This window comes from Myiozetetes cayanensis, unplaced genomic scaffold (assembly GCF_022539395.1).
Source record: "Myiozetetes cayanensis isolate MyiCay16 unplaced genomic scaffold, myiCay2020 scf3, whole genome shotgun sequence".
Taxonomy (NCBI): domain Eukaryota; kingdom Metazoa; phylum Chordata; class Aves; order Passeriformes; family Tyrannidae; genus Myiozetetes; species Myiozetetes cayanensis.
Genome location: NW_026087521.1, coordinates 55209765 through 55236447, shown reverse-complemented (window position 1 = coordinate 55236447; position 26683 = coordinate 55209765). Strand labels below are relative to the sequence as shown.

At 44.1% G+C, this 26683-nt stretch overlaps 1 protein-coding gene across 4 annotated transcripts in view; it reads right to left on the bottom strand.

Annotated features, from left to right (window-relative positions):
• NT5DC3 (5'-nucleotidase domain containing 3) overlaps positions 1–26342 on the bottom strand; it is a 52598-nt gene extending 26256 nt beyond the window's left edge. Inside the window, exons 1-5 of one of the 4 annotated variants that reach the window (XM_050324967.1) lie at positions 15750–15860; positions 11833–12860; positions 6569–6631; positions 6332–6489; positions 797–912 (exon numbers count right to left, since the gene is read on the bottom strand). The gene's annotated coding sequence lies outside the window, so the exon portion shown is untranslated. Of the gene's footprint in view, positions 1–796; positions 913–6331; positions 6490–6568; positions 6757–11832; positions 13385–15749; positions 15861–26192 lie in introns of those variants that run through there. The other 3 variants (XM_050324968.1, XM_050324965.1, XM_050324966.1) reach the window with 3 other exon arrangements.
• Between the last annotated feature and the right edge of the window lie 341 nt (positions 26343–26683).

Genomic DNA, 26683 nt, shown 5'->3' with positions numbered 1-26683 from the left:
TATGTTAAATTTTTATATGCTTTTCATTTTGGTATTGGTATTTAAAAATAAGTGGAATTGTGCGTATGTGCAACTATTTGGCAAAAGCATCTAACTTTTTGGAGAAAAAACCCTTTTTTTCCTGAGCTATATATTTGCTTCCTTTGCTTCTGTTTCAATAATGCTAACACTCTGTAAAATTAATTTGCCACATTCAAAGTGGAAAAGCAAGAATATAAGCACACACTCCCTGTGCATATTAATACATGGTTAAAATGAGAGCAGAAAAATAAAGCAATTAACAGAAACATAAGTGTGTGCACTCTTCCACACAAATCTCACTATAAATCAATCACAGCTCAATACTTTCAGTGTTCCACTTCCATAAGGCAACTGGGTAGAGAAGATTCTGACTATTTAGTTCTGCCTGTTAAAGATTTGTCAGCCGCCCCTCCTCCGAGAAGAAAACGCATAATCCAAACAAGTGAGGAGATTTCCTGGTAAACTCAAGTGGCACAATTTTGCTATCCAGGAAACTTGGAATGTGAATTCTGGTACATTATTCCATCCACTACATCAGACATTGCCAAAACTCTCAAGGTGTTTTAATATAACTTGAAATAGCACATAAAGTTTGTACAGACTTAGGAAAAACAAAAATAGGAATGCAAGTTTTATAACTGCTTTTGCCCAACTTCCTAGCTTTTCAGCCTAATCTTATATTCAGAAGATTAAATGGCAATTAAAAAAATAAAATCACCTTTCATTTCACATGACATACATTTTGAACTATATATCCACTTAGGAGAAAACTTACCAGAGGAGTTAGAAGCCTGTCATTATTTTCTGTAATACCATCCAGTATAGCACACACTACCTGTCATGTGACAGGTGAGCACTTAACCAGTATCTGTTCCAAAGGATATTTTGACTCTGCAAAGTAAAAAATAAGCAACGTTAAATTATTTCATACCAAACCTCAAAATAATAATACTGGCAAAGCAGGTACAGCCAAATGTGTCTTTACTTAAGTTCACAGTGGACAGGAAATGCAAAGAAACACACTACAGAGACAGTCAAACTGTCTGGAAGATGGGTCACATGCCAGACACCTCTGCCTGCCACCACCCTCAATCATTCCCCTTTAGCTCTTGTTCAAGTTCGTTTACCCTCATAAAAAAAATATCCTGAACTAAGAAAAGCCCACCAGGTGTTGTTAACTACAACTAATTCAATTTTGCATTGTAGACACATTAGTATTCTGATCCTAGCTAATGATTCACAATGTCTGCCTCTGGGAGGAACATGCTAGCATGGGCCAGAGTGTCCTCCAGGTTACTCCAGTTGATGCTGCCCTTTCCCTCTCAAAAAGTGACGGCCAAGGCGTTCCAAGTGCAGGAGCTATGAATTAATTCCCCAAGGCCTGCCTCACCTTAGGGCTGCAGAAGGAGAAGATGTCATAGCATTTGCTGTCTTGGCTCTCTATCACTAGAAGAACCACTCTTTACATAACTGACCCAATTACCAGCATAAACGTGTCACATCACATTATTTGACTAAGTAGGTCTGGGGGGGGTTTCCCCCCATTATACTTTGCCAGAGCTCAGTAAAAAATCATCATATGATCTTGCTTTCAATGAGTTCATGAGCAGGTAAAAACCAAGGGTCCATAATCCATCAGCTTTCAGGATTCCCCCATACCTGGGGAATTGGGTTGTTGTCACTCACCCAGCTAAGCGGAGAAAACACTGACAATAAGTTTGAAGTTCTTGGGGAAAACTGAGCAGCTGTCAATCTTTAACGGTACTAAAGAAACTCAAATAAGGGTTCAAACATATCCAAAACATTATTTCCTTTGCTGACAAATTTAGGTGAGGTGATCATGTAATATGTCACATATTACTCAACACTTTATATATAGCCCTGACTTTTCTTGAGATCACTTGAAAACTCTGCCAGCTGTCCTTGACCTCCAACTAAAGGATTAATCCTGTCATGCACCATGTATCTCGCATAAAAGCAAAACAGGAAATAGCCTTCACCCCAAAAAATCTGAAAATAAAAAAAGAAATAATAATTAAAAAAAAATCAAACACCACAGCAAGAAGTGAATGACTAAAAACTTATTTTTCTTTCCTGAACACAAGCAAGCAAAAAAAAAATGTTGACTCTAAAACAAAGGATTAATTTTGAGGGACAGTTTGTTTGCCTGAATTAACTGATCAAAAAAAGTTATATTGAAACCTGATACGAATACAAACTTCATGTGAATGTCACACTGTAGCCCACTGGGATTGCTGCAGCTGCACACAGTGGCACTATTGGAGTGGTTTAGACAAGTCCCTGTTGATCTCATACAAACTGCAGTTCTGCAGACACTTGCAACCTAGACAGTTAAGCAGATTTTTAGAGGGTCCTTTGCAGCACACGGAACACATTTTCCTCTACTTGAAATTTCAAAACAAAGGAAAAAGGCCTGGTATAAATCTTAGAGTCCATATAGCAAAACTTTGCCAAAGTCAAAACCAACTGAAAACAGCCTTACTAAGATTTTGTGATGTTTCCTGTTACTAGAAGCAGTGCCTATAACTTAAAAAATCCTGTAGAAAAAAAAAAAAAGGTGAGTTTACCTTCTTTTGAATATCAGCATCTTGAAACCAAGAGACAAGGTAAGGGTGTACAGTATTACTTCAAACTGAATATATCACACATATACTGTAAAAATGCAACCTCTCTTCTTAGAAGTTTCCTTGAAAACAGATATTTATTCAGGGAAAAGAAAAGTAAAATTTCCTCTAATGCCAGACATAATGGACTTGTCTCCAGCCATGCAGTCCTATTACTTTATCTGGTCTTGTGTATTTGAATTTGATTTTCAATTTTATCAGAAAAGACTGGTCAAAGTTTCTATCTCAGTTGCCCTTTCAAGAAGGAAGAAAGCAAAACACATTTAAACACATTTTATCACAAATTAAGTTGGAAGCCTCAAAACTGCCATCTGACCAAATGTTGAATTCTTCTCATCTCACAAAGTGTCACTAACATGAGTTGTGTTTTATGCTGGTAAAGGAGTCTGTTCACTGAGCACAAGGCTGTGGCTTTGTGGCTGTTCTCCTTAGAACATTTTACATCACTAACACTTGGCAAAACCAGGATGCCAGTATTCACTAGTTGGAAGACCATTTGTTTCCTCTTTTGGGCCTAGATTTGAGAGGATGTGCATGGAATCAAACTTTCAAGTTAATTTCTATTATAATTTTCCATTGATCAACGTTGCCACCTCTAACCATAAGAATATGCAAGGATAAACATTAAGTGAGTGGAAGGTAAAGATAGATGCACCATATTCTTAATGTTCCTTTAAATGGGATGTTTGTCTGTCACCTGTCTCCCCCTGTATGGCTCTCCCTTCTATGAGGCAAGCCTGTGCAGCCTTTCTACAAAATCCCTTACATTACATTGCACCCCAGTTGTAACTAAGTTTAGCATAACTACACCGTGTCTGGAGACTGCAAAGATTTATGGATACACTTGGCTTAGGAGCCCCCTTGAAGCTTTAACGCCCCCTTGCACAAAGTTATTCCCTGAAATAAGCCTTCACAGGTACAAGCTCCAGGAACACAGGACTGTGTCTTGCCAGGGCATAATGCTAAAACAGTGATATGCAAGTAGTGAATGACATTCCAACAGAAAAGTCAATGAAAGTATGTAGATGTTAAAAAGTATGACTCCTTCCTCATAACTTTGTCCATAATGTTACTAAGCAACACGGATTTGCAGGCACTTTACTGCTGCAATTACAGTGATCTGTCAGATAAAATTGGTACAGCTTCAATCTGCAATCTGAGTAATTTCTGAACCCTATAATTAGTTTTATCGGAAGAAAGGCTCAGACTATTTCATTTCACAAAAAGTAAATAGACAGTTAATTTATAGTGGGTTTCATATTCTCTACATTTTCTGATATGAAATTAAATACATGTTTGCTTTTGTCTTCCGTTTTTGATGTATTAAGCAGCAGATGCCCAGCCAAGAAATCTCAATATCCTAAAGAACTGAACCACGTGTTGTAGAATTTATGGCACAACTGCTGGATTAATGATAACAGTCTCACAGAAGCACAGCTGAAATACCATCAGTGATGGCAATCACTGGCAGGCCATTCTGTAGTCAGGGAGATGTGGACTTGGAAACCAGGATGATGTCCAATTACATCTGCTGGCCAAGCATGGCAAAGTGGGTTATATACTATAATCACCATAGATCAAGAGCACCACGAAGCAAATCAGCCTGTTTATCCTGGCAACTTCTTACTGGTAAGAATTGTAGGCAGAAGAAATATAACATTACAGCCATCCAGTGTATTACTGTGCCATCTGGAAAGATCATGGTGTTTATCTTGTATGAATTAAGCACTACAAACATTTTTTAACAAGCCTGTCAGGAAACATCAACACCCTTTAAATCAATGATAATTCACCCCAAATGAAGTACCTTACTTTATAATCTACCCTTCATTTCTAGTGTGAACAATTCAAGTTGTTCTCATGGAAATGCATTTTTTTGCATCTTCTTTAGAGCAACCTTAAAAAAGTTGCAAGAGACATAGAACTTCTCATGCATTTGAGAGTTCAGGAAAATTCAGTGTCGACACAGTGACACAGAATACTACATTAAACTAAGACAGATCCCTGTCATTGCAAGGTAACATATATCTTTAAGTGGCTGAATTACAAAATAAGACTTTAGAGGCTTGATCATGCACATATGAAATTAACAGGAATTTTGGCACTATTTCCTTAGGAGTGTTCCAAGAGCTAATTACTATAGGCAACATTTCCAGAACTATTAAATGCTAAGCAGCTCTCACTTAATAACAACAATAATAAGGAATTGCTGGGTACAGCCTGAGTTTGAAGTCTGGTTTAAGATTTGACTCTCATGTTCTGTTGAGCAATTTTACCTTTTAAAATCTGGATGCCTATTGATAGATCTAAACTCAGATAATGGGGGCCTTTGAAATGCTACTCCAATACGTACAGCAAAATGTATAACAGCCATAGTGATACGTAATAATACACCATTCTTAAAATGTAAGTTTCTCAGAAAGATCTAAAGCCATAGACAGACACATCTGCTCTTAAAAATCTACCGCAAATCCTTTTAAAGAGTTGTTTAGTTTTTTAAGATTGATAATTTCAGCACATCATCCGCTGCATTCTGCACCTTCTTTAATAGAGTGGTATATTTAGCATTGCTATAGTAAAAACTCACAGTAAAAAGCATTCATTTCTTTGAAAGTGTCTAGGCCTTGTAGCCAGAGAACTTGAGAATCATTTGGTACAAAACTATTACAACAGACTTCAATCTGTCTCTTTTGACTGTTTCTGTCTTTCGGAAGAATGCAGAAGATTCATTCCCACCCCTTTCCCCCATAGCTTTAATGGGCCTAACTCAGGCATGACAGCATTTCATCTTACACAGCATCTTGTCAGATGCAAAGTCTATTTCTCTATCCTAAATTTTATTCCTGACTACTTTCGTTACACAATCATTCCTACAGGTGTTTTCACAACCTGTTGGATACAAACAGAATGAATTCTCAAAAAGTTTCAAAACTACTTCTTTATATTCAACCCTCCAAACCCCTGTAATAGTTCAGGATAAATAACTTAGAGGTATAGTGACTTTATTGTAGCATTCATCAGTATCAGATTGCTGACAATTACCTGTGACTCAAAGAAAATCTGTCAGAGTAGTTCTCATACACTCTAAAAATCACTTTGCTTTCTGAAATATTTGGGAGTTACAACCACATGCTGGCTTGCCACCTTTCAGATAAAGCTGAATAAAATACAGCTTACAAACATAAACCCCTCATAAAGCTTTTTTATGCTTTAAACATGTGCTATAGTTTAACAGCAATGTATCCTATAGCTAGGTTTGTGCAGCCAACTCATCACCTAGCTAGGATACTCTCATCTTAGAAACACCATTTATCCTAGGAAACACACTCTTTCTCCTATTAAATACCCCACCGTATTTCACACTGAATATTCAAGAGATAGACAAGCCTGGATTAAATCTGCAGAAGTACTCACATGCTGCCAAGGAAATAATTTACATCAGCCTTGTCACCAAATGAAGCACACACTTTTCACAATGGCTGAAAAAAGCTCCTAATACAGAAGGATAGCAAGGCAGCTATGAATGAAACACTTGTACACCAAGAGACAGAACAGAGACTCAAAGGAGTTAGCCCATACAATGACAGAGAAATGTCAGGCTAAAAGCATAAAAAGCAGCTAGACATGTAATTCTGACTATTCAAACAATAGATATTCTCACTCACCCCTGTTAAAGCTATTTCACTTCACATACAATAATAAATCATTTGGCCACAGAACAGAAAGGATGGTCCAACATCATAAAGAAGATCTGAAAAGGAGTTTTCTGACTCGTGTACTGCAGAACCAAGAAACCAAGTCCAATGTAGAAGACTAACACACCCTAGAGGAAAGAAAGAGCATTGTCCTGATCAATAAATACTTCAGTTCTTTTCCATTGTATTATCCAGTAGCTCACTTACCAAGCTGCTCGTCCTCTCTGGTGCTTTTACAGTGATGAAGGTACAAGGGGTCACTGGAGTTTCCTGAATTAAGTAAGAAGAGAGAGATTTCATACTTGTCTACTTAGCTAGAACACCTGGGCTAGGGTGTGTCACTACCCCCTAACTCAAAACAGGAAATATTTCAGAATCAGAACCACCAGACTCAGGCACACAAAGAGGCTCTAAGTACCTTAAGCAGCCTGTAAACTTTCTTCCCTACAAAACTTTTGTTGTTATCATCATCATGATGTATCCATCCAGCCATCCATCCAGGCTTTGGCTGCCAGTGTTCAAGCTACACTCTGATGTGGCACAGCTGTGTAACCTGGATCAGGCTCCTGTGAGAACAGCTGTGAGAAGCCTTATCTGTGCCTCCACCCACACACCTCCCTAGCTGCCTTTAAGCTCAGGCTTGGGTTTTAGTCCTTATGTAGGCTGTGCTCTGGTTATGGTCAAGGTGATTTCGTGGCTCCATTCAACTCCACCTGGGCTACCATCATTCAAAGTCTAGGAAGGAAAGAATTGTGGTGTCATCCTTAAAATTCATTTCACAGTCAAAATATAAGGTTTTTCCTTATTTTTAGGTATATTTGCACATACAATCAGTACACTGGATTTATATTGACGTAAACCTGGATATCACAAAATTAGTTAGAAAAGAAAATATTTTGCCATACCTTGGGAAAGTTTGATTTTTTTTTCTAGTCAATAGTCTTTTACTATCTATTTTCCAGGCAAATTACATTTGACCTAACATATAAAAAACAGAAAACAGAGATAACTAAACTATGCCTGCAGCTATTCACAGAGATCCTGGCACTCGTTTCTGTACAGTCAACAGGCTTGTAGAGTTTCCAGGCTACTATAGTTTACTTATGATGTTTCTGAATGGAGGAATAAGGACTTCTCCCGCCACAAATCAAGGTTACTGAAAGGTTGTCTATTAACCTCCTCTGGCAGTACTGCAAAGAGCCTTTTTCTGGGATGCATGAGAGAAGTCATGACACATTTTCAAGGAGGTAGTAATTTGTATCACCACAAAAAAAATGTATTTTCCCTATTAAAAAGTTAGAGAAATATTTACTTTACACAAATAAATATATGCGAAGAATAGCTGAGATATTTGAGAAATGTCTCTTTCTAGTCTTAATGTCTCTATATGGAGATAAATATATAAATACATAAAAGCAGTGCTAAAAGAAGAGTACGGTTATGAAGTAAGAGTTTCAAATGTAACGCAGCCTTGTGCAGGTAAGGACCTGGCAGCGGTGACCTCTTGCAAGGACAAGCTGCCGACAGGCCACCAGGGCGAGCTCTCGCCCAGCAAATCCAGCTCCAGCCCTGCAGCTTCCCTCTTCCCGTGCTTCCAGGCAGGGGACGGAGAAAAAAGCAAGCACGTTATTGAAAGCTTAATGTTTTCTCTTGGAAACCTTTTACACCTTCGTGCCTCTGTTCTTGAGCAAGAAGAGCGAGCGTGCAGAAATTGTATTTCCCACGGATACATTCAGATGGAGTCAACTCTGCGGACAGGGGCTCTACACCGAAAAAATTTAACATCTTCTTGAGCGATAAGAAAGCTGGCCCAGCTCGCAGGAACAAGCTGGAAGCTATCCTGGCACATCTGGGTGATGCCATGCAAATACTCTCTGCTCCCCCAGCCCAGCTGAGCCCCGGGGATCTGCCACACCGAGGGCAACACCTCCACACCAGCAGCGCTTCTGTTCTGCTGCCGACGCTCCCCCGTTGCCATCGTCCGGGGGGAAAGCAGAAGTGATTCTCTTTCACACCACGGGTTTGCTGGGCCCATTTCACTGCAGGTGTCAATAAGCTCGTGCTCTGTTAACAAAAATGTGTCCTCTTCCACAAAGAGGGGATTTGACCATTTCAGATTTTCTCTCTCCTTCTGTACTAACACTTCAGACCAGCACAGTGTGGGAGCATTAACTTCAAAGATGTGAATAATTTCCTTGATTTTAGTGAAAATATGTGCTTTGACAGCGTTGACCCTCTAAATCCAATCATGCACCACAAGGCAGAAGCTGCTGGGAAACCAAAGGGAATTCATAGCTGATGTCACCACTTGTGCACTCGCTGTGGCCACCTATTTCAAGCTAGACTTTCTTCAGCCATGGACAATAGTACTTACAGATCAGAATAAGGCACAGCTATTTTGAGAAGAGTGATATTTGCTGTGACATATTTTTTATTCTTAGCCACAGAAATATGTTGCTGCAGGTGCAGATTTCTAGTGATACTGAAACTTACAGAGGTTTCAGCATTTGAAGAGTCAGGGAGGTTTTTATAATGATCAAAACATGGTTATTTTATCTGTTCAAAGATTCTTTTAGTTATAATTCCTCACCTTAACTAATTTTGCCCTTAATGCTGGGCTCCTTAAAATCCATTCCCTTCTGTGAATTCCTCTAGTAGGAGGATATACCACACTAAACTTTAAGGAACATCCTGCAAGTTTCAAAAATACTTGATGGGGGCAGCAGGAAACCCCACAGATTACTGACTTTTCACTAACAGTGCCAGCTGCAGGGCAGTGCCCAGTCTCAGGAGGAATGGGATAAAGACAACTAAAAGCCAAATAATACCTGAAGAGCAAACACTTTCTTCCAAACTTAGGGCAGAGCAAAAATAAAAGTTAGAAGTACTGTAAATATGACATTGATGTCTAAGTCAGTGTTTAACATTTTTTAGAACATTACTACAAATATAAAGATCAGAAAAGATGCAGATGAAGGATTTTTCCTAATATGATTTGGATAGTGTTGTAAATAACAGTCATAATATTCAAAGAAACATTTATACCACAAGTGCTTGCTGAAGGAAAGAAACATTTATTCCAAAAGTGCTTGCTGAAGGAAAGAAACATTTATTCCAAAAGTACTTGCTGAAGGAACAACTTAGACCCCAGTCCTTTACATGTTTAAACACCAGCTCTGACCAGGTGTGCAGCGTGTCTGACATCAATGAACCTTTCATCAGTCTCCTGAGACTTGTATATTAGTACAAGTACTATGTCTCCTGTAATAGTGTCTGAAATGTTAGGTGTTTCAGACCAAGTTTCTACAAGATCCTTTTGACCTCCTGGACATTACTGAACCTTAAATTCACAGATAGTGATAATGTACCTTTAATTCCCTCTTCAGGCATATGGTGTCTCTTTGGAGACCAGCTGTCTCCAAAATCCTTCTCCAGCCTGGAAACAACCCCGTATTGCTCTGTCAGCATCTCAGTTTTCACTCTGAAGCTTTCCAAGCACAGAAACTCTCTTTTCTGGTACAGCAAATGCTTATTGTGTCAAGCAGTGAAGAAGCGAGCTCATTCCTGACCTTCACAAAACAAACTTCCCTCCATCTTTCACGCCAGAGTGATTCTGGTCCAGAAATGAAGCCCAGAGCATACTTGGTAGATCGAGTTTCAAGAACAAGTGGAGATTGCTTCCTTCTTTAAAAACTAGCTGCTATTCACAGCATTTCTGTCCAGTGACTCAGTGATTAAAATATTAACCCAAGGAGGACTGGTTCAGTCAAATATCCACAGTCAGGACTCATGAACTCCTCTCAGTTTATCTCTACAGCTATTTCTGTCGAGGTTATACCTCTTGCTGGTTACAACTGAGAGCTGCAATCACATGACATGCTTCAGTGAGCTGACTTCCACACAGACGTGGGGATGACCTGATAAAGTTACATTCAGAGGACTGGGGAGGGTGTTGCTCTTCTGTTTGCATGGAAGAAGACTGTCTCTATTCTATTCCTCTTATCACCATGCGACCCTGAATTTTTAGTTAACAGAACAACAGAGCACAACAATCTAACTGCTCTATAGAACTCTTTCATGTAGCTACGTTTCTGAGGAACTATCACCACTTGACTGTTACACCTTTCTTTTTGTATTAAATCCTGAAAGGTGATACTCAGACTTCTTCTGAATGGCACCTGTAGTCACTGCAACTAAGATCTTAAAAACTCCCTTAAGGTTTTTAAGCAGAAATTAAGCTGAAATGAATACATTTTCAGTGAAAACTCTACTCAGATTGGCTTGTCACAGTGACAGTGGGATTTGACACTATGTGTATAGTTTTACAATAGATTAAAGAAACTATTTTTAGAAGTTTAATATTCAAAGAAGATATTTTCTTCAATTTACAACCTCCCTATAAAGAGAACAAACTTTCTTTCTGAGACCATAAGTACTCAGCTGCCTCATTCTTGCCTATCAGTTTGTCCTGGGTAATCCAACTGGGCATTCATGAAAGTAAACACTATAATTCACATAAAGCAATGAATGTCACTAAACTCATTATAGCTCTTACTAGTCTGGCCTCTGAATTCAACAAACACAGATTTATCAGGTTTCGTATTTCCTTCAAAAGCAACATTCTACTTTGTATGTTCATAGGAGCAAAGCAGCCAATTAAATTTGAATTCCACAAAACTTCATCTAAAATCTCTATTGGTTCAGCACACTTGATAACAGAATTAGTTTGCTTTCTTACTATTCCAGTTACCAAAGTTCAAAAAGATTGCCACAAAGCATGATATTTTCCTGCTGCCAGCAAAATGACTGCCAAAACAGAAATGCCCTAACAACCTGCTAATGCAAGAATTCTACAAAACAGGGACAATTATTCTGTGAATCCCTATGTCCCTCAAATTCACAGTCATAAAGCAACGTATATCTCACTCTGGGAATCATACAGGCACAATTAGGAAATCAAAGCCTGAACTGCTTGTAGGTGAGTTTTAGAAAAAGGCAAACTTTCTCTGCTTAGACTTCTGAATAATGAAATTGTGTTTTCAAAGAAGTAACTGCTCAACCCACAAATCACAGACAAGGGCTACATGATTATTTTTAAACAGGTCAAGATTGAATTTTGGTTCAATGTCCTGGTTTTGGCTGAGGTAGAGATAATGTTCTTAGCTGGTGTGGGTTTGTGTTTTGGATTTGTGCTAAAAACAAAGTTGATAACTCAGGGGTGTTTTTGTAATTTCTGAGCAGGGCTTACACAGAGTCAAGGCCTTCTCTGCCCCTTTACCCCACCCCACGGTGCCTGAGGAAGCTGGAGGGGCACAAAAAGTTGGGAGGGGACACAGCCAGAAGAGCTGACCCCTATGGACCCAAGGGATGTTTCAGACCATGTGGCATCATGCTCATCACATAAAGCTGAGGCAATAAGGAACAGAAGGATGCTGTGAGTGATGTTGTTTGTCTTCCCAAGTCACTGTTACCTGTGCTGGAGCTCTGCTTTCCTGGGGATGGCTGAACACCTGCCCGCCCATGGGAAGTGGTGAATGAATTCCTTGTTTTGCTTCACTTTCACGAGTGGCTCTTGCTTTACCTAACAAACTGTCCTTGTCTCAGCCCACGAGATTCCTCACAGTTTCTCTTCTGATTCTCCCCCTTGCCCTGTCAGGAGGAGTGAGAGGGTGGCTGTGTGGGGCTTTGTTGCCAGCTGAGGTTCAACCGTGACACTTTATTGAGAAGAACCCAAAGATGAACATTATTTAGTGCAATACAGAGGCTCCTTTCCAGTTCTATGTACTTTAATTACCAGCAGGACAAAAAGGTACATCACTGAGATTTGAAGTTAAAAAAAAAAAAAAAAAAAAAAAATCTATCTGTCCTATTGTACAACTAAAGGTAATAAACTTCATTTTGCCAAGACTTTTAGCTACTGATAGACTAATTTCTGTGCTTGTGAAGTTGTAAACCCAGTGAGGATTTTTATTTTTTGTAGTGAACATTGCAGATTGGTATCTTTCCAACACATTCCTCTCTGAGTACAAAGTCCTGTGTTCCAGACTGCTCCAGGGATCTGAGGGCCTTCCCGAGAACATCTCAGTGCTGGCATGAAGGCCCAGAGATCCCTTGGAACCACGGGAGAGCAGGTACAGAGTCCCTGCTGGGGGCCAATTTGGCTGCCTGAAAACAGCTCGGCAGAGAAGCCCCTAAGGCTCAGCTGGTGAGTTTTAGAAGCCAGGCATTCCTACACACTGCAAGACATTTGAAGACTTTACTGACTGGAAAAGCAGAAAGCTTTTGTCATGGACAGCTGAACTCTCACGGACACAGCTCCTTTCCCCTTTCAGTCCAAAACTATTCTCATGGTATCCTTTAATAGGAAGTGCCCGGGAAGCCCAGACTGGCAGGACCAGGAGCCCCCACCACAGCCGGCAGGGCTGGAGCCTCTTGCCTTTGGCTGCTCACACCTCGAGGCATTGGCAGAGCTGGACCCAAGTCAGTGATTTTCCTTGTCCTGAAAGAGAGGAGAATAAAGACAGTGAAGTGCACTGGGGAAGTCAAAGGCTCCTGGCTTTCACCCTTCTCTTCTGATTACTAACTACAGGCATTTCTTCCCTAAAACCTGCTCTTACCTAGGACAAGCTGAGCAATTCACAGAGTTGCTATTTGTATCCCAGCTTCCCAAAGAATTTCTCTCTCCTGGCAGCAGCAGCACCAACACTCCATGGGAAGCCCTGCCTGAGGCTGGGAATTGACACCCAACAAGCCAAAAGCATGAACTCAGCACCAAAACAATAATAATAATGGCCAGTCTTCGCGAGCGAAGATCCGGGGAAGGTCTTTCCACCTTCCAGCCTGCGCATTGGATTTTTTAGGTGAGACACAGTGTGCGCGGAACTGAGCCCACCCTTTAATCCTAAGGTTCATCTGCCGGGGCCAAGCGAGCTTGGACGGTGGCAGCGAGGTCCTTAGGACGTAGGTGGGTTGCCTTTAAGGGCTAACGAGCCCCACCTGCCCAGGAATCGAACCCGGGTCTCCGCGGTGATAGCACGGCGCCTTTACCACTAGACCACCAGGGGCTCTAGCACCAAAACACTCAACAATAAACCAATTTAGAGTCACCTTTGTCTCCCCCCATGCAGGCAGAGGCTTTGGGATTCCAAGGCAAACCCAGAGACCCCAGAGAGCAGCAGCCTCTCAGCCCTACCACGGCCTCCCCCGGGCTCACCCAGCAGGCAAGCGGGATGCCCAGCCCCTGTTGTGCAGCACAGCACACAGGGGGGTGACCTCTGGCATCCCTCCCTGGCCACTGCAGAGCATGCAGGCAGCAGGGCCAAGTCCTGCCCAGCCCCAGGCACCACAGACACTTCAGCCCCAGCAGCAGGGGCATTTTCTGCCTCTGGTTCCCCTCTCATTTGCAACTGAACGGTGAGGAACAAGCCCTGAGCAGACAATGCGGGACCGGAACCGGCACAATCAACACCAAGCAGCAAGCCCTGGGCTTGCCAGAGGCCTGGGCCTTCCTGGGCCAGGCTCTGGGCTGCCTTGGCTTTCTTCTGCTGCAATTATCCTGCCCTGGGAAGTGTGAAAACACAGACTGCCCAGTGAGACATGCCCTGGAACAGCAATCAATTCTAACTCCAGAAAATTTCAGGGCCACACTTAGAAACCCTTCAGCAAGGGCCCTGGAAAAGCCAAGGTGAGCTGTGATTACCTGGAGTCCCAGGGAACTGAGGGGAAGGCAGGGACCAAGCAGAGAGCAAACACCTCCAGCTGCTTCTCACTCCAGCCCCCAGAGCAAGTGCAGCAACCCTGCAGCTTGCCTGCCTTTCTGCACTGACAGCAGACAGCTCGGACACCCTGATAGAAACATTAGACACCTCTCTCCAACGTTTCTGAAAACGACCTTAATCTTGCCTGTGGTAAAACCCACCCTTTTCATTTGATCGAGAAAAACAAAACCAAACCAAAGAAACCTGACACAGGTCACAAGCTACCAAAGAGACTCCAAGCCACGGGAGAAAAGCTACAAACAGGTGAAGTTTCAAGGAAATCCCATGTCCTCCAACATCCTGCTCGTGTTGCCTGCGCTGCTCCCTGGATATGACCCACTCCTGGCCATCTGTCCAGCAGCAACCACCGCTGCCCTCTCCAACAGCAGCACCTCAGCCACGAGCCACCACCATTCCAAGAAGCACAGCTGGCCAGTTCCGTGCCCATCCACGGCAGACATAGCAACTGAGCCGTGTCCACTGCCTGCTGCCTGTCAGACAGGACCCTCTTCTCTAGAAACAGCGGCTCAGTGGGCAGCACTGCCATTTGCCAGACACATCCTTACTCCCAGCAGTCAGTTCACACTTCAACACTTCACCAAGTCTGGGGGAGGACTTGCAGGGCCTGAAGGCTCACGCCGTGGTGTGGCAATCACGTGGGGTGTGTGGCAACCATTCTGCCACTACAGAATGTTTTCTCCTAGGAAACACACCCATTCCACAGGTTACACATCTGACCAAAATGCAGCAATCCCACCAGTTGCCTTCTTGCTGTCACCGCATCCTTAGCCTGAGAAGGCAGGGGGAAGTCTACAGCTGTTGGAGCAGTTCCTGGGAATGCAATAAAACACCCTTTCTTTGGACTGCACGAGGGCACGTGCTGAGGGCACCACACAGCTCCTTCCCAAATCCTGTCCTGTCCCCAAGCGATGCCAGGAGCCCGTAGCCTTGGAAAACACATGTGCCCGGGCTGCAGCTCCCAAGGGACGATGCAGGGATTCAAAGCGCGCACACCTGCGGGCACGGGGGCACTTCCCTGTGGGGGCCGCCAGCCCCTCCAACTCCCCCAGTGGCCCCGCGGCCCCCGAGCCGCGGATGCTCCGCTGCCCCCGCTGCCGTCCCGCGGCCACTCCGCCACAGGGAACGGCCGGGCAGGATCCGGCAGCGCCGGGACACCGGCCACGGGCACCCGGGCACCGGCAGCAGCAGGTACCGGCTCCCCACGGAAGCCTCGGGGTGGGGGATGAGGGATTCCCTCCGCCCGGCGCAGCCAGGAAATCCACCCGCCGCTCCCCGTCTCCCAGCCGGGGAGAGGTGGCGGCTCCCTGGGAGCGCACAGGGAAGCGATGCCGCCTGCCCTCCGAGTGTGGGAGAGCACACCTGCCTCACTCCCCTCTCTCCAAAGAGCTTCCACCGAGCTGCAAAGACCCAAATCCCATCATTTAGTCTTGGAGTGTCGCTGGGAAACACCTCGTTCAAGCGGACACTTCCCCTGGGAACGATACAGCACCAATATCGTGCTCCGTAAGCAGGGGACAAAATCTCCCTCCCTCTTTGGGTTGCCAAGCGCTCCAGCAGGAGGCTGCCTTTGCCCATCCCAGCCGCCCCGCGCTGTCCCGAGCCCAGCTCACCCCTCCAGAAGCCGCAGGACGGGTCATTCCCCCAGGAAGGGGGAGTTCCCCACAAGCCCCCGCACGGAACGGGCACCGAGCGCTCCACAGCGAGCTCTGCCATCCCCGGGAGCCGAGCTGAGCCCCAGCCCGCCACCGCAACCCCCCAGCCCCTCCGCCGGACCCCGCACAGCTCCGGGTACTGCCGGTCCCGCGACGCCCTCCGGGAACACCGGCAGCGAGCCCGGGAAGGGGGGGGGAAAATGGAGGAAAATGGGGGAAAACCCGGACTGGATTTTTCCGGAGTACGGAATACGGGAAAACCCGGACTGGATTTTTCCCGGAGTACGGAATGGAGGAAAACCCGGACTGGATTTTTCCCGGAGTACGGAATGGAGGAAAACCCGGACTGGATTTTCCCGGAGTACGGAATGGGGGAAAACCCGGACTGGATTTTTCCCGGAGTACGGAATGGAGGAAAACCCGGACTGGATTTTTGCCGGAGTACGGAATGGGGGAAAACCCGGACTGGATTTTTGCCGGAGTACGGAATGGGGGAAAACCCGGACTGGATTTTTGCCGGAGTACGGAATGGGGGAAAACCCGGATTGGATTTTTCCGGGATTACGGAATGGGGGAAAACCCGGACTGGATTTTTCCCGGAGTACGGAATGGGGAAAACCCGGACTGGATTTTTCCCAAGTACGGAATGGGGGAAAACCCGGACTGGATTTTTCCTGGTGTCCGGAATGGGGGAAAACCCGGACTGGATTTTTCCCGGAGTACGGAATGGAGGAAAACCCGGACTGGATTTTTGCCAGAGTACGGAATGGAGGAAAACCCGGACTGGATTTTCCCAGAGTGCGGAATGGAGGAAAACCCGGACTGGATTTTTCCCGGAGTACGGAATGGGGGAAAACCCGGACTGGATTTTTCCCGGAGTACGGAATGGGATTTCAAAAAAAAATTTTAAAAAAAGAGTGGAAAAAAAGAGGGGAAAAAGGGGGGGGGAAGGGGAATAAAAAGAGGGAAAAAGGGGGGAAGGGGGAGAAGGGGGGGAAAGGGAAAAAAAGGGGGGAAAAGGGGAAAAAAAGGGGGCTTAGCCAGCCCCCGCAGCCCAGCACAGCGTACACCCAAACACCCCCCAGCTCCCCCGTTCCACGAGCACAGAGCACACCCCGCTCTCGCTCCCGCAGCCCTCACGCACAAACAGCTGCAGCCGCGCCGGCTCCGCCCGCCCTTCCGTAGCGCGGACCCGGCAGCCGCTGCCCCACCGGCACTCGAGCACCTCCGTCCCATCGCAGCCCGCCCTCCCGCGGGATTCTGGGATACGAGGAATTCCAGATGCCGATCCGTGGGGTTTGGAAATGCAAATAAAGCTTTTGTTCGCGTGAGCTGAACACTAAAGGGATGGAAGATGTCAGGCAGGCACTCGCCGTGCAGCAGCAGCGGCAGCTCGGCGTGTCGGCAGGTCGTTCCTGTCCCCTCCCTCTCATTCCCAGGGTGGTGGCACCGAGCGGGGAAGGAGCGGCGGGGCCGGGCGGGTTCCCGGGGCACCCGGGACTTGTGGTCTCCCGTCTCTCCCGGGGGGGGAGAATAAAATGAACCTTTTGAGTTAAAACCGAGGCAATTAGCGAGGGACATTCTGGGGAGTCAATTGAAGTTCTCCCAGCGGGACGGGAAGGGACAATTCTGGAGTGAAACCTGAGCTGGGCAGAGGAGGTTTGAGTGTCAAACCCGAGTTCCTGTGCAGGGAACAGAGGGAACGTTTGTGATCGAAAAGCAGAGGCAAATTGGGAGGGGGAGCAGAGGGGTGGCATTTTCCACAGAAGTGGTGAGGTAATCTGGATGAAACAAAATCACCTTTTTTGTGGAGTGAATCCGGGGATACCTTCGAGAGGAAAAAGGAGCCTTTCTGAGAGAAAGGCTGGGAAATCAGAGAAAACCGAGTCAGCATTTTGCACAGAAAACCTGGGGTTACTGAGAGGGGATAGAAGTGACCCTTTTAGCTGAAAACCTGGAGAAATTTAGAGGGGACACAACCACTGTAGGAAAGTGGGAAGTAATGTAGAGGGGAGAGAGGTGGCATTTCAGAGGGAATGGCTGAGATCGACTGCCAGCTGCAGACTGAGCCCTAGGGGCTGAATCCTTTCAGTTCAGCAGGGACTGTTCTCAAATGCCATCCCCTGGCTCATAACTTGATAACATTGTGATCCTCCAACCCAACCCTCAGGTGCTGATGGAGCCATTGCCTTACGTGTGTCTAGTTTCTGGCTGGAGAGCTGTTGATGGGAAAAGGATGGAGTAAATCTACTCCATGGATGTGTAAGGAACGACTGAGTAGCAGGGAAGGGGAGGATTTATAAACTGCATCAATATTTGACCCAAATCTGGGGGGAAGCAGTGATGGGGGTGGTTGAGTTTGGTCTGGGCCGGTCAGGATCAGCCATAAACAACCCCACCAGACCCTGAACCCTCAATGGACACGTCCAGCACCTCAAAAGAAACCCAAGTCAGTAATTACGACAGAGCAGAAATTATTGAAAAATTACAAGGAAAAAAGGAACTTCTTCATGGCAAACCTTCTGTTACTCCTTGTGCAGTCTCTGCATGCTGTTCTAGGATTTACTAGTTAGTAACAAAACCTGTTAGAAATTCAGATGCAGGATTCGAATTTGGGTCTATTCCCAACGAACTCCTGCAAAGCCTGAAGGACTGGGGTGGTGACTGCTCTCAGTGAAGGTTGTTTATTAATATTCTGTCTGATTTCCCTCAGCTCTGGGCAGGAAAGGCAAGGGTTTGGGTCAGGCATTGTGCAAGCAAGGCCTGTGTGCCCGTGGATGTCTCGTGTGTGTGGCAGGGCTGGGACAAGGAACTCATGCAGGGACTGAGCCGGCACTGGAGCTGTTGCCGTTCTGAGCCATTTCCAAGGTGTGACTGGAGAAGGAGAACAATGTCCAGGGATGCTGAAGAGGGGGATCTGCTGAGCTGGGTGGCAACAAACACAGAGCTGCAGGAATTTGGGTGCTGCTGGGGACATGTCACCTTCCAGCTGAGCATCCGTGCCTGGCATTCCATTCCGGAGGTGGTTCTGGCTCCGAGTGGGCTGGAGGGGCAGCAGGATCCATGGGGATGGAGCTAAGCATCCCCAGGGCCATCCCCCAGCTGTGGTGCTGAGTATCCCAGGGGCTGCACTGGGGATGGAGTGAGGAGAGGAGCATCGTGCTCCCTCCATCCCTCTGGGTGCTTTCTCACAGCCCAGAGCCTCCCAGCTCACACAGAGCTCACATAGTTCCCTTTAGAAAGGGAGGCCATGGAATGTTAGGTTGTTTTTTTTTCTTCAGTCTTTCAAGGTAGTGCTCTGAATTACTTTATTTCTGTCTTGTTCCCAGTGGTGCATTCCCCAGCAGTCCCACAGCAGCTCTTGGGTAGTGCAGCTGCCAAAGGTCTCTCTGGACTGTGGGACAGGCAAAAACTCCAAATAAAAGCACATGTACAGATGCTGAGAAGGTTATAAAGACAAGTGATGGGACATAGAAATAACTTCTCAGTTTTGGATAATGGTTGTGGGGTTTTTTAATTATTTGCCCCTAGTTATTTTTTATTCTCCCCTTCTATATGTTAAACCAATTAATGATGAGGGAAGAGTGAGACATGAAGCTAATCCCCTGTTCTTTCATGATGTGTTTCATGATGTTTGCTGAACTGCATGTCTAAATACAAGCATTTTAGTGAGAAATCTGTCTTGGAGTTATGGCACACAGGCAGTGAGCCGAGGTGCTTTTCTACTGGCCTTAAATGTTCATCTCTATTTTGCAAATAAATATATGCGAAGAATAGCTGAGATATTTGAGAGATGTCTCTTTCTAGTCTTAATGTCTCTATATGGAGATAAATATATAAATATATTAAAGTAGTGCTAGAAGAATACTATTACGAAGTAAGAGTTTCAAATGTAACGCAGCCGTGTGCACGTAAGGACCTGGCAGCGGTGACCTCTTGCAAGGACAAGCTGCCGACAGGCCACCAGGGCGAGCTCTCGCCCAGCAAATCCAGCCCCAGCCCTGCAGCTCCCCTCTTCCCGTGCTTCCAGGCAGGGGAGGAGAAAAAAGCAAGCACGTTATTTAAAGCTTAATGTTTTCTCTTGGAAACCTTTTACACCTTCGTGCCTCTGTTCTTGAGCAAGAGTGCTAGCGTGCAGAAATTGTATTTCCCACGGATACATTCAGATGGAGTCAACTCTGCGGACAGGGGCTCTACACCGAAAAAATTTAACATCTTCTTGAGCGATAAGAAAGCTGGCCCAGCTCGCAGGAACAAGCTGGAAGCTATCCCGGCACATCTGGGTGATGCCATGCAAATGCTCTCTGAATTCATAGCTGATGTCACCACTTGTGCACTCGCTGTGGCCACCTATTTCAAGCTAGACTTTCTTCAGCCATGGAGAATAGTACTTTAATAATAATAATGGCCAGTCTTCGCGAGCGAAGATCCAGGGAAGGTCTTTACACCTTCCAGCCTGCGCATTGGATTTTTTAGGTGAATAGTACTTACAGATCAGAATAAGGCACAGATATTTTGAGAAGAGTGATATTTGCTGTGACTTATTTTTTATTCTTAGCCACAGAAATATGTTGCTGCAGGTGCAGATTTCTAGTGATACTGAAACTTACAGAGGTTTCAGCATTTGAAGAGTCAGGGAGGTTTTTATAATGATCAAAACATGGTTATTTTATCTGTTCAAAGATTCTTTTAGTTATAATTCCTCACCTTAACTAATTTTGCCCTTAATGCTGGGCTCCTTAAAATCCATTCCCTTCTGTGAATTCCTCTAGTAGGAGGATATACCACACTAAACTTTAAGGAACATCCTGCAAATTTAAAAAATACTTGATGGGGGGCAGCAGGAAACCCCACAGATTACTGACTTTTCACTAACAGTGCCAGCTGCAGGGCAGTACCCAGTCTCAGGAGGAATGGGATAAAGACAACTAAAAGCCAAATAATACCTGAAGAGCAAACACTTTCTTCCAAACTTAGGGCAGAGCAGAAATAAAAGTTAGAAGTACTGTAAATATGACATTGATGTCTAAGTCAGTGTTTAACATTTTTTAGAACATTATTACAACTATAAAATCAGAAAAGATGCAGATGAAGGGTTTTTCCTAATGTGATTTGGATAGTGTTGTGAATAATAGTCATAATATTCAAAGAAACATTTATTCCAAAACTGCTTGCTTAAGGAACAACTTAGACCCCAGTCCTTTACATGTTTAAACACCAGCTCTGACCAGGTGTGTAGCGTGTCTGACATCAATGAACCTTTTATCAGTCTTCTGGGACTTGTATATTAGTACCTAAAAAAAAAAAAAAAAATCCAATGCGCAGGCTGGAAGGTGTAAAGACCTTCCCTGGATCTTCGCTCGCGAAGACTGGCCATTATATATATTATGTCTCCTGTAATAGTAAGTGTCTGAAATGTTAGGTGTTTCAGACCAAGTTTCTACAAGATCCTTTTGACTTCCTGGACATTACTGAACCTTAAATTCACAGATAGTGATAACATACCTTTAATTCCCTCTTCAGGCATATGGTGTCTCTTTGGAGACCAGCTGTCTCCAAAATCCTTCTCCAGCCTGGAAACAACCCCATATCCCTCTGTCAGCATCTCAGTTTTCACTCTGAAGCTTTCCAAGCACGGAAACTCTCTTTTCTGGTACAGCAAATGCTTATTGTGTCAAGCAGTGAAGAAGCGAGCTCATTCCTGACCTTCACAAAACAAACTTCCCTCCATCTTTCACGCCAGAGTGATTCTGGTCCAGAAATGAAACCCAGAGCATACTTGGTAGATCGAGTTTCAAGAACAAGTGGAGATTGCTTCCTTCTTTAAAAACTAGCTGCTATTCACAGCATTTCTGTCCAGTGACTCAGTGATTAAAATATTAACCCAAGCTGAGACAATCTTTGGGTCAATTAGTTCTCTACCTTAGGGTATTCACCCTCGTATCTCTCACCACTCTGAATGGTGATCTGAAAATGTTGGGAAAAGGAAGAAAAGGTTGAAAACATGCAGCAACACATTTCACTGCAGTTGTATATACTGAATACTGTAGTTCCCAAGGCTCCCCATGGATCTGGCTCTGACTGTATTCTACGCTCACAGAATCCCAGAATCCTTTAGGTTGGAAAAGACCTCCAAGATCATTGGATCCAACCTTTGACATATCACCACCTCATCAACTAAACCATGTCATGTTCGGTCATTTCTTGAACACTTCCAGGGATGGTGACTCCACTACCTCCCTGGGCAGTCTGTTTCAGTGCTTAACAACTCTTCCATGAAGAAATTCTTCCTGATGTCCAATCTGAACCTCCCCTGGCACAGCTTGAGGATATGTACTTTTGTCCTGTCGCTGGTTGCCTGGGAGAAGAGGTCAACCCCAACCCCCACGTGGCTACAACCTCCTTTCAGGCAGTTGTAGAGGGTGCTGAGGTCTCCCCTGAGCCTTCTTTTCTCCAGGTTAAAGACCCCCCAGCTCCCTCACCTGCTTGTCATGGGACTTGTGCTCCACACCCTTCACCAGCTTCATTGCCCTTCTCTGGAGTCACTCCAGCACCTCAATGTCTTTCCAGAATTGAGGGGCCCACAAGTGGACACAGGATTCAGGGTGCAGCCTCGCCAGTACCAAGTACAGAGGGACAATCAATTCCCTGGTGCTGCTGGCCCCACTGGCCACACTATTCCTGACACAAGCCATTGGCCTTCTTGGCCACGTGGGCACACTGCTGGCTCATGTTCAGCCACTGTCAACCAGCACCCCCAGGACATTTTCCGATGGGCTGCTTTCCAGCCACTCTGCCCCAAGCCTGTAGCGCTGCATGGGGTTGTTGTGCCCAAAGTGCAGGACCCAACACTTCACCTCACTGAACCTTATACAGCTGGGCCTCAGCCCATCGATCTATCCTGTCCAGATCCCTCTGCAGAGCCTTCCTGCCCTCCAGCAGAACAACATCCCACCACAATTAGTGTCATCTGCCAACTTACTGAGGGTGCACTCAATCCCTTCTTCCTTTTAATAGTAAAAATACTAACCAGAACTGACCTAACACTGAGCCCTGGGAAGCACCGCTAGTGACCAGCTGCCAGCTAGATATAACTCCATTCACCAACACTCGCTGGGCCCAGCCATCAGCCAGTTTTCTACCCAGCAAAGAGTGCACCTGTCCAAGCCATGGACTGCCAGCTTCTCCAGGAAGCATTGCATTCAGATCCCTAGGTATTCCCATTATTATACGAGCTGAAGAGGTTCCTATGTAGTTCCTAAGAATGGCCATCTCAGATCAGCCCAGTATCTTGTCTCCAGCAGCAGCCAGCTGTGGACAAGGAGATAACAAATCAATAAAAGCCTAATTTTTCATAAAACAAACCATGTTACAGTTCCTTTGCAAAGAATAAAAGATTCAAAGAAATGAAGCTGCAGAATGTTTGGCTGCACAGCCATTCACAGCAGAGGAATGAAAGAGCTCGCTTTTTCATTAGCCTTCTCAGCTCTGAAAACTAGAGTACTACTGGATTCCCAGTTTGGTGGGGATTACTAATTCTGAGACTAACTTTGTGGGCAGTGAATACATGATATATTTCTCCTAACTGGGAAAAAAAAAATAGTAGAAATCAAAACATGGTTTTGGTCAAGTTCTTGATAAAAAAGAGAGCAGGTAAGAATAATACATAGCATGGGCATTTAGTAAAGCTGTCAGTGTATACAAACAATACTATTTTAAATTAATATTATTTTAAATTTCTTAATATTTGGATAATCAGCTTGAAAAGCTAGCTAATGGCAGCATTTTTTTTGTTTCATAGTCACACTCAGTCCCAAATACTGTAGAGCATCTTATGTAAGTGTTAAGTCTTCAGTCTGTGCTGTACATACAATATTTAGTCCCTGATACAGTCATTGCAGAGGAAGAGAATATAAACTCTCAATGTATTGTTTTAAAAGACACAAATGAAGTCCAATTTACAGAGAATGCAGATAAGTAGTTCTTCATATTTCCAATTCATTATAATGTAAGAAAGACGGGACTCAGATTGATGGTACTAACTTCGGACTGCATTAATTATTCTTAAATAAAATCACATATCTTTTTCAAATACACTATGACTAAAATGTAAATGGCTACTTAGTAGTGACACAAATTAAAGCACTCTAATTATCCTTGAACAAAAATATAACTTTCATTAGTTACAGATTTCAGTGTAATTGTTTATTAAAGGAGGTGATATTCTGACAATGCAAACACATTGTTTAGTTTTACGGCTTCCTTATGTTTGCATCTATGTACAATATCTTTGTCCTATGTAATTTACATCCCACGTTCACCCCACCACCATAGAAACCAGGATATCACCTTCTCTTAGCCATAAAGTCCTCCTCTTTACCATGCTCTAGTCTGGTGCAGGCTGGACCTGCTATAAACTGATGTAACTACAGAGTATTTTGCTGGGCTAGTTAAATCAGCTCAGGGAAGAGTCTCACATACACCAAAACAGGACAGTGAAAGGAGGACTGGTTCAGTCAAATACCCACAGTCAGGACTCATGAACTCCTCTCAGTTTATCTCTACAGCTATTTCTGTCAAGGTTATACCTCTCGCTGGTTACAACTGAGAGCTGCAATCACATGACATGCTTCAGTGAGCTGACTTCCACACAGACATGGGGATGACCTGATAAAGTTGCATTCAGAGGACTGGGGAGGGTGTTGCTCTTCTGTTTGCATGGAAGAAGACTGCCTCTATTCTATTCCTCTTATCACCATGCGACCCTGAATTTTTAGTTAACAGAACAACAGAGCACAACAATCTAACTGCTCTATAGAACTCTTTCATGTAGCTACGTTTCTGAGGAACTATCACCACTCGACTGTTACACCTTTCTTTTTGTATTAAATCCTGAAAGGTGATACTCAGACGTGTTCTGAATGGCACCTGTAGTCAGTGCAACTAAGATCTTAAAAACTCCCTTAAGGTTTTTAAGCAGAAATTAAGCTGAAATGAATAAATATTCAGTGAAAACTCTACTCAGATTGGCTTGTAACAGTGACAGTGGGATTTGACACTATGTGTATAGTTTTACAATAGATTAAAGAAACTATTTTTAGAAGTTTAATATTCAAAGAAGATATTTTCTTCAATTTACAACCTCCTTATAAAGAGAACAAACTTTCTTTCTGAGACCATAAGTACTCAGCTGCCTCATTCTTGCCTATCAGTTTGTCCTGGGTAATCCAGCTGGGCATTCATGAAAGTAAACACTATAATTCACATAAAGCAATGAATGTCACTAAACTCATTATAGTTCTTACTAGTCTGGCCTCTGAATTCAACAAACACAGATTTATCAGGTTTCGTATTTCCTTCAAAAGCAACATTCTACTTTGTATGTTCATAGGAGCAAAGCAGCCAATTAAATTTGAATTCCACAAAACTTCATCTAAAATCTCTATTGGTTCAGCACACTTGATAACAGAATTAGTTTGCTTTCTTACTATTCCAGTTACCAAAGTTCAAAAAGATTGCCACAAAGCACTATATTTTCCTGCTGCCAACAAAATGACTGCCAAAACAGAAATGCCCTAACAACCTGCTAATGCAAGAATTCTACAAGGCAGGGACAATTATTCTGTGAATCCCTATGTCCCTCAAATTCACAGTCATAAAGCAACATATCTCACTCTGGGAATCATACAGGCACAATTAGGAAATCAAAGCCTGAACTGCTTGTAGGTGAGTTTTAGAAAAAGGCAAACTTTCTCTGCTTAGACTTCTGAATAATGAAATTGTGTTTTCAAAGAAGTAAAATTACTTTTTGGAAAATAATTCTCCTAGTTCGCACAGGTCTCCAGAAAAATCTGACAGAGAATGTTTTACTTACAGCCTTGACACTGACCTCTCATTAGTTTTCACAGTCATTCTCATATACATTCTGGGAGAGTAGTTTTCCTTCGTATTTCTCTGATAATTTGTGATCAGTGAAAAACAACTGCTAAACCCACAAATCACAGACAAGGGCTACATGATTGTTTTTAAACAGGTCAAGATTGAATTTTGGTTCAATATCCTGGTTTTGGCTGAGGTACAGTTAATGTTCTTAGCTGGTGTGGGTTTGTGTTTTGGATTTGTGCTAAAAACAAAGTTGATAACTCAGGGGTGTTTTTGTAATTTCTGAGCAGGGCTTACACAGAGTCAAGGCCTTCTCTGCCCCTCACCCCATCCCATCATCCCTGAGGAGGCTGGAGGGGCACAAAAAGTTGGGAGGGGACACAGCCAGAAGAGCTGACCCCTACGGACCCAAGGGATGTTTCAGACCATGTGGCATCATGCTCATCACATAAAGCTGAGGCAATAAGGAACAGAAGGATGCTGTGAGTGATGTTGTTTGTCTTCCCAAGTCACTGTTACCTGTGCTGGAGCTCTGCTTTCCTGGGGATGGCTGAACACCTGCCCGCCCATGGGAAGTGGTGAATGAATTCCTTGTTTTGCTTCGCTTTCACGAGTGGCTCTTGCTTTACCTACTAAACTGTCTTTGTCTCAGCCCACGAGATTCCTCACAGTTTCTCTTCTGATTCTCCCCCTCCCTGTCAGGAGGAGTGAGAGGGTGGCTGTGTGGGGCTTTGTTGCCAGCTGAGGTTCAACCATGACACTTCATTGAGAAGAACCCAAAGATGAACATTATTTAGTGCAATACAGAGGCTCCTTTTCAGTTCTTTGTACTTTAATTACCAGCAGGACAAAAAGGTACATTACAGAGATTTGAAGTTAAAAAAAAAAAAATAAAAATCTATCTGGCCTATTGTACAACTAAAGGTAATAAACTTCATTTTGCCAAGACTTTTAGCTACTGATAGACTAATTTCTGTGCTTGTGAAGTTGTAAACCCAGTGAGGATTTTT